The sequence below is a fragment of the Salvia splendens genome, chromosome 1, assembly GCF_004379255.2.
Source record: "Salvia splendens isolate huo1 chromosome 1, SspV2, whole genome shotgun sequence".
Lineage (NCBI taxonomy): Eukaryota > Viridiplantae > Streptophyta > Magnoliopsida > Lamiales > Lamiaceae > Salvia > Salvia splendens.
The window spans coordinates 42,046,731-42,056,147 of record NC_056032.1 but is presented as its reverse complement, the minus strand read 5'-3'; the positions used below and the strand labels follow the sequence as shown (position 1 = coordinate 42,056,147).

At 37.4% G+C, this 9,417-nt stretch overlaps 1 pseudogene; it reads left to right on the top strand.

The window, feature by feature from the left end:
* Nucleotides 1–6,215: 6,215 nt before the first annotated feature.
* On the top strand, nucleotides 6,216–9,341 carry LOC121792061 (annotated as a pseudogene).
* The last annotated feature ends 76 nt before the right edge of the window (nucleotides 9,342–9,417 follow it).

Genomic DNA, 9,417 nt, shown 5'->3' with positions numbered 1-9,417 from the left:
TTTCAAGAGCGGTGACATTTTGTATTAATTGGGTTTTTGTAGATTTATTCAGTCAATTGCATGCGCCGTTCTTTTGTTTAGATTAAAAGTCGATACATTGAACTCTGTTGACATCTAGTAACCATGGGTTGTATGAATAGTGTGTGAATGTCACTATTAGACATTTAAGTCTGTTTTATTTTAGTGCAATTAACCACTTCCCCCCCCCCTTGTAATTGACATGTAGGGTTGATTTAAGTTCGTTCTATTGAGAAACCATAAAGCCCACACGGATTTTCGCTTTTATAGTTTGTTTTGTTGAGAATTCCGCATGAATCACCTAGCCAACCCCCGCCCTATTATTTTTTCTTGTGTTTTAGGGTTGGTTTTGAAATCACATTGTTGTGTAATTTTTTCTTCATTTTTTTGAAATAATATGGCGTTGACATTGAAATTATATGTTGTTGACATTGAAATTATATTGTGTTGACATTGAAGTAATATGTTTTTGACATTGAAATAATATGTTGTTGTCAATTAAATTATATGGTGTTGACTATATGGTGTTGACCTTGAAATAATTTGTTGTTGACATTGAAATAATATGCTGGTGACATTGAAATTATATGTTGTTGACATAGAAATTATATGGTGTTGACATTGAAATTATATGGCGTTGGCATTGAAATCATATGTACAATATGATGTTAGATGGCGTTGACATTGAAATAATATGAAATTATATGTAAAATATGATGTAAGATGGCATTGGAATTGAAATAATATGAATTAAATCGTCCATTTTGACCTTGAAATAATATGCTCTTGACCTTGAAATAATCTGTTGTTGACATTTTTATTTCAATGTTGTTGACATTGAAATAATATGCTGTTGACATTGAAATTATATGGTGTTGACATTGAAATCATATGGTGTTGACATTGAAATCATATGTACAATATGATGTTAGATGGTGTTGACATTGAAATAATATGAAATAAATCTTCTATTTTGTGCTATAATTGACAGTGCTCGTTGACATTTCTGTGGGTGCTCGCATTAATCCTTTGTGGGTGCTCTCGTAGATATTTTTTGACATTTCAAGTTGCATATTCACAATAACATTTCTAGTTTTGTTGTATGTGTTTTCATGCCGAGTGAAAGTTTGCCTATGAGCGGCAGAATGTGTTATGGACATTATTTTTTTTTTTTGTTTTTTGGTCATTGACTTAACTTATTGATGGTTGCAACTTGATCAGCGAGACGTCTAGCAAAAGGAAAAGCTGTAGCCGATGGTGAGTCAAGTGGGAAGCGGAAATCTGTGGGGGGGCATCCCTGCACAAACCAAGAGGCCTCGGTTAAGGATCAAGAGAACTACTCGTTTTTTTTGCGCATTCTGAAGTCTCTGAACGAAAGGCAGAAAAATGCTTTATGGCAGCTCGGCTTCGGAGGACTTCTCGATTTTGACGTTACCTCTGTTCCAAGAACCTTAGCGTATTGGCTTTTGGAGCATTTTGACCACCTACGGTGCAGTCTTATGCTGCCTAATGATGTTGAGTTAGAGGTTGACACGAAAGACGTCGAGCTTGTTTATGGTTTCCCAAATGGGGGGATTAAAACACATTGGCAGAATATCATTGCACACTATATCAGACAAAACACATTGCTGACAGATTATATATACAGAACAAGCATAAAAAATTAGATAATCTTACACAAAGTCTACATTTCGAAAACACATTCATCAACCATTTCGGAATATAACCTAATGCCTATGCATAATATACTCTGCGTACTATGTCTTCTTCAGTCAAGCACAACAACTTCTATACTATATATTCAACAATTTTTAACAAAAAAAATGCCAGAAAATTCAGCATAGGGACATTAACCATTTCGAAATCTAACTACAACTGTACACACGATAGAGAAGCATCATCCAAGAATGTCATCACGGAATGTCAGCGACCAAATTGGCAGAATACTGTACACACGATAGAGAATCTACCTTGAGCTTCGTAGGACATTTCCATTTCCACACAAACGAGGACGTTGACCTTATGCCGGAGAAGAACACTAAAAAGCACGCCGGAGAAGATTTTGGATATGACTTTCAACAGGAGATCGAAGTTTATATTACAATATTGAATAATTAAGATATGTTACGTTTTGTGGCTGAATGAGTAATGTAATCACTTTCCAAAAAATGATACTAATGGTAGTTTGGGAGAATGGAGATAAATTAGGGAGTCATCATGGTGTGATCACGCCTAGGAACGATTACAAATAATTCTAGTTATGATTATACCAGATTGGAGTGAAATGAGGATGTATGTAACTGCTGGCACAAAAAGATTTCCATATACACCCCCCGCTGACATAAATTGAACTACCCGGTGACATTGACTTAGTAACCCCTTACCAGCCGTAGATTAGATACAAAGATGGTGTGTGATTGCAGTTTGTAGTTTGCATGATAAATGAGAGTTTGTATTTGATCACAACTCTCTATATATATATATATATATATATATATATATATATATATATATATATATATATATATATATATATATTTTCACCACACAAAAGGTAATGGGTGAATTTCAAAAGAGAAATTATTAAAATGTTAAAGCATTAATTATTAAAATGACCAGGAAGTGAGATTCAAATTGCATACCCTAGTAGTCATTTTTTCATTTAGGGATATTCCACCGTAATAGAATCATTTATCTTTGTAGCATATCAATAAACAAACCGATCTTAGAATTATGTGCAGTGATACTATGATAGGATAGACAACCATAAAGCTCTCTACTGAAACATTATATCTATCATTATTTGTCACAGGGAGTGCAATTCCATTTTATTTAATCCCATAAATATCATCATATTTTAGAGAATTAGCAATGGGGCGCCCTTAGGCGCGCCCTATGCACCGTCACGTCATCATTTTTATCCTTCTACCCTCCCACCTGCAGTGTGGCGCCTTAAGGCGCGCCCTATGCACTTTCTTTTATTTAAATATTTAAATAACTACAAAAATTGAGAAAAAACTTCATTTCATTTATAAAAATTAATACATTACAATACGAATAAAAAAATACGCAAACTCAACGACGGCGGTTACGTGCCCACACTTCTTCAATCATGTCGTTCATGAGCTGGGCATGGTTGAGGCCTGTCTAGATAGAACCTCATTGAACCTCGTTGAAATGGTTAGTGGCACACACTAGTATGCTTTATGACAGTCCCACATGAAACCACGTATGCACGTCATTTTCTCCACCATATTATCCCATCTTACTATTATCGTCAATTATCAATCTAAAATCTTTCATCATATGTTCATGTATCTTGTGTTCTTTATATACTTGAGTGAACTACAAAAATAGTCTATGAATTGTGGATTCATCTCGCTAATAGTCTCTGAACTTTAAAAATATCTACAATAGTCTCTGGATTAAGGATTTATTTCAAAATCGGTCTTTTTGCATTTTTTCTCCCAAAAATGCCATTTTTTGTATTTATAATTTATTGGTATTTAACAAACTAAATTTTAAATTTAATTTTATAAAATTAAATCTGATATTGAAATAAAGAAATAAAGTGAAGGACGGCAAAGGAAATGAGAAGATAATTTTGAAGTAATATCAGATTTAGTACATCATTGAAATAATATCATATTTAATAAGTGAAAATTGTGTAAAAACGAAATTACGCAGCCCCCAAAAAGGCATTTTTGGGTGAAAAAAAAATACAAAATGACCGATTTTGAAATAAACCCTTACCCTTAGTCCAGGGACTACTGTAAATATTTTTAAAGTCGAGAGACCACTGATGAAATAAATCCATAGTCTAGGAACTATTTTTATAGTTCAATCTATATACTTTTTCTAATTGGATGATAATTTGAAAATTAATGATTTGGAGGAGTTATTCAAAGATTAATTATTGTGATTTGTTGAACTAATTCGACACTTTGTCAATAAAACTAGCTTCCTATAAAAATTGATGAAGTAATAATTAATCTTGAAATTAAAAGTAATTGAGATAAAATGACTATCATTAATACTATGTACTATCTCTCTAATGTTAGAGAGAGAAGGTATTGTGCATACTACATACTATGCTTGTTCTTTTTATTTTAAATTCCCCTCACATATTACCATGGAGAAAATTCAGTGGTCTTAGTATACCACGGTGGAAAGCATATGTGGTATGCCATGCCAATAGTATTTTGACAAATAGGCATGCATGGAGACCCACCTCCAATTAGGATCACACATAGGCACACGCATATATAGAAATTTCTCATGTCCATACTTAAATCATATAACTCCACATACACATATATACGCATTGATTAATAGTTTCGTATACACATTAACTACTACCATGCTCTTAAAAATCTTTCACATCAATTAAAAAAAGGCACCATTTTTACTATTGTAGAGAACAAAATTACACTCGGAATTATCGCTAATAGCACGTTAACTTGATATTAAATGGAATTATTTTGGTTTTTGTTTTAACTAGTATTGCACATAATAAATTAAATGATAATATGATATACTTTTTATTTATTTTTTTCTGTAGCACATTAATATGAATGATATTTGATAATATGATATACTTTTTATTTTATTTTTCTATAGCACGTTAACTTAATAATTGTTGTATACTACTATGTTAAAATACAAAGATAGCAGTTAATAATAATAATAATAATAACATGATCCAAAAAATATTTTTATTATATTGAAAATTTACCAATATACTATTAAAAAAAACTCTAGAAACAAAGTAGAGTGAATGATTATCACAGCAAATAGCAATTAAAATAAAATAAAAATAAATAAAACTACTATACTCAAACTAATCAGCAACCATATAATTTAATCATATAAAAGTTACTGTACTCAATAGTTAATACTACTACATAATTTTCAAAATATTCATATATAGTTATATAAATTATATATTAGATGCAAAAAATTAATATCAAATCATTTTTTTGCTGTTAGCTAAGAGGATGGTAATTAATGCGTATATGTGTGTATATGGAGTTATATGATTTAAGTATGGACATGAGAAATTTCCATATATGCGTGTGTCTATGTACGATTCTAGTTGGAGGTGGATCCCTATGTATACCTATTTGTCAAAATACTATTAGCAGGGCATACCACATATACTTTCCACCGTGATATACTGAGACCACTGAATTTTTTCTCGTTAACATGTGATGTATTTACTAGAACATTAATTAACTAAATATATATAGATGAGAGAGATATATGCATGTGAAATTTGGAAGTTTATTCTGAAAAAAGGATTAAGTTGGATTTCAGAACTGCAATTGCAGTACAGATCAATCGAGGTGTGATGATATTGAAATTTAGTAATTAATTAATGAACATAAAATTAAATCAGATGAACTAACTTGTTTGACCAAATTATTCCCCAAAATTAATTTCTTTTTATTTAGGACAATTATAAATTAATTTTTAATATTTCTTTTTATAGTATATCAACCAACAAATACCATACTAATAAAAAGAAATTGATTATGTATAAAAACGTAAAGATAGTAGCAATTATTACACAAATATATTTTCCAAAGCTGAGAAAAAAAGGAGTAATCTCTTGGGTTTAATTATCAAATAATTCACCCTCTTAAAAGAAAAAAGCTACTCCATAAAAGTCAACCGACTCAAAAATAACTCTTGTTTGTTCTTGATGGGATTGCATATGGCACGAAACCTTCTTAACATGCAATGATTCTTCATTGTTGCCACTTAAATCCTTTTAGCCTGTGATTTTAAAATATTTTTAGTGATTAATATGATTTTAAAAGTCCTGCTTTTAACTGATTTGCAAATAACCCTTCTATTATTTATGTTACAATTGCTAATTCTTGAAATGAAGACCTCACTGTAATACGCAATATTTCAACACTCACTTAGAATTAAAATTGGAAAAATATGTATGCGACTGCTAAGTTACTCCACACTAAAAGAAGAGTAGTAAATAAAAGTAGAGCACATTCTCCTCATGTTTGGTGGTGGATTAGATATCAATAAAAATCCAAAACTCACTATTTACAGCTCTGCAGAACCCAAGATCTTCACTAATCCCAACATATTATTTTTCTCCACATTATATATGTCATAACACAACTAATCATTTGTCCTTCCTCCCCTTCAAAAATGCTAGTGGATTAGTAACAAAAATGAGTAAACACAACCATCTCTTGCTCATGAAGTTGAGAACCATAATCCTACTCCTATTTCTCTTCTACACTTGTGTTTCATCTCAACCAATAAATAGAGATGAAGCCTCAATCCTCCTCTCAATAAAGGCAAGCCTCATAGATCCACTAAACCATCTCAACACATGAGAATCCAGCACCAATGCCTCCTTCCACTGCAGCTGGAGTGGAGTGCAATGCAGCCTTAACGGTGCGGTCGTGGAGCTCAACCTCTCCCACACGAACCTCTCAGGCCGAGTCCCGGACGAAATCCAGCTGCTTCAAAGCCTTACCTCCCTCAACCTGAGGTCCAACGCGTTCGCCTCCCCGTTGCCATTGTCCTTGGCCAACCCCGCAGCGCTCGAGGCCATCGACCTCAGCCAGAACTACTTCACTGATCAGTTCCCATCCAGCCTCGGATCAGCACCAGGGCTAGTGTCTGTCAATGCCTCGGGTAACAACTTCTCCGGCTACCTCCACGGGGATCTTGCAAACGCGACACTCTTGGAGAGCCTCGACCTCAGACGGAACTTCTTCCAAGGCAGCATTCCAACGGCTTACATGAGTTTGAACAGATTGAAATTTTTTGGTTTGTCTGGGAATAATCTCACTGGAAAAATACCACTAGAGATTGGTGAGATGGCATCTTTGGAGACTGTTGTGTTGGAATACAATGAGTTTGAAGGTGGGATTCCATCACAGTTTGGAAACCTCAGTAGTCTCAAGTATCTTGATCTTGCCATAGCGAATCTCCGAGGCCGGATTCCAGCAGAGTTCGGGAAGCTAAAAAAGCTCACTACATTGTTCTTGTACAAGAACAATCTTGAAGGGAGGATCCCACCTGAGATCAGTGTCATGGCCTCACTGCAGCTGCTCGACTTGTCTGACAACGCGTTGTCTGGGGAAATCCCAGCCCGGATAGGCGATCTCAGCAGCTTGCAGCTGCTGAATCTCATGTGCAATGAGCTCTCTGGTGCAGTTCCTGCATCCATCACTACACTGACTCAGCTAGCAGTGTTTGAGGAACAACACGTTTTCGGGTGCGTTGCCACGCGATCTAGGGAAGGATATGCCTCTGCAGTGGCTGGATATCTCATCCAACTCATTCACTGGCCTCATCCCAACCACTCTCTGCAGCAGGGGAAACCTCGCCAAGCTCATCCTCTTCAACAACGCGTTTTCTGGCCAGATTCCAGCCAGTTTATCGACATGTACATCCTTGGTTCGAGTCAGGATGCGGAACAATCTCCTATCTGGGACAATCCCAGTTGGATTTGGAAAGGTTGGGAGGCTTCAAAGGCTTGAACTAGCAAACAACAGCCTCACAGGTCAAATCCCAACTGATCTTTCCACTTCCACTTCTCTCTCCTTCATTGACATATCAAGAAACCACCTCCAATCCTCATTGCCTCCCTCCATCCTCACCATCCCATCTCTGCAAAGCTTCGTTGCCCCGGGAAACAGCTTGACCGGAGAGATCCCGGATCAGTTCCAAGACTGCCCTTCTCTCTCTGTGATGGATCTCTCCTCCAACCATTTAGTTGGAAGCATTCCAAACAGCATAGCCTCATGCGATAAGCCCGTGAATCTGAATCTCCGAGACAACGAGCTAAGCGGGGAGATCCCGAAATCCATTGCCAAGATGCCTACATTGGCTGTTTTGGATCTGTCAAACAACTCTCTAACTGGAGAAATTCCACAAGATTTTGGCAACTCACCAGCATTGGATATGCTCAATGTCTCTTACAACAAGTTAGAAGGAGCAGTCCCTTCGAATGGCATGCTGCGTACCATCAATCCCGATGATCTAGCTGGCAATGTTGCTCTCTGTGGCAGCGTGCTCCCACCTTGCTCGAAGAATGCAGCAGCATTTGCATCAAACCTGGAGAAGAAGAAGCATGTTGTTCGAGGATGGATCATAGTAGCTCTCTTCGTAGCTGGTGTTGGTGTCCGTTTTCTTTACCCGATTTGGCAAGATGGCAGCAGCAGCTTCTGCTTCAAGGAGAGGCTCGAACAAGGCAATGGAGCGTGGCCATGGAGACTGATGGCGTTCCAGAGGCTCGGCTTCAACAGCAGTGAGATTATTGCCTGCATAAAGGAGTCAAATGTGATCGGGATGGGGGCAACCGGGGCGGTCTACAAGGCTGAGATACAGAGGCTCAACACAACTGTTGCTGTCAAGAAGCTCTGGAGATGGAGGAAGAGTGATGGTGATGATGATGTGGAAGTAGGAGGGAGTGATGATCTTGTGGGAGAGGTGAATCTCTTGGGAATATTGAGGCACAGGAACATTGTGAAGCTGCTCGGATTCCTTCACAACGACTCTGATGCAATGATCATCTACGAGTTCATGGTGAATGGTAGCCTCGGAGAGGCGTTGCATCGGAAGAAGGCAGGTGTTCTGATGGTGGATTGGGTTACAAGGTACAACATTGCAGTTGGAGTTGCTCAGGGCCTTGCTTACCTCCACCACGACTGTCACCCACCTGTGATCCACCGCGATGTGAAGTCGAACAACATCCTTCTCAATGCCAATCTTGAGGCAAGATTAGCAGATTTCGGGCTGGCCAAGATGATGATGAAGAAGAATGAGACAGTCTCTGTTGTTGCAGGATCATATGGATACATAGCACCTGGTGAGTTACTTGCACTCAATCAGTCAATCTCCAACATTGATCATATGGAAGCTAACATGTTCTAATATTTTTGACAGAGTATGGTTACACACTCAAGGTCGACGAGAAGAGCGGCATCTACAGCTATGGGGTGGCTCTGATGGAGCTCGTGACCGGGAAGAGGCCGTTAGAAGAGGCGGAGTTCGGAGGATGTGTGGACATTGTGGAGTGGATAAGAGGAAAGGCTAGGAAGGAGGGAGGTTTGGAAGAAACTCTGGATCCTAGCATAGGCAACGCAAAACATGTCGCGGAAGAGATGCTGCTGGTTCTGAGGCTCACGATTCTCTGCACTGCAAAGCAGCCCAGGGATCGCCCCTCGATGAGGGACGTCGTGTCCATGCTTGCAGAGGCCAAGCCGCGAAGAAAGACTGCTGCCAGTGACGAAAACAGAGCAGTGTTCACTGCTGCTTCATCATCTGTGAATCATGTGTGATTAGTTCTTTGTGTGTTTTGAATTTGTTGTGTAATTAGGTTCCTTGATTTTTTTCATCATCTTTTTGTATCATCTT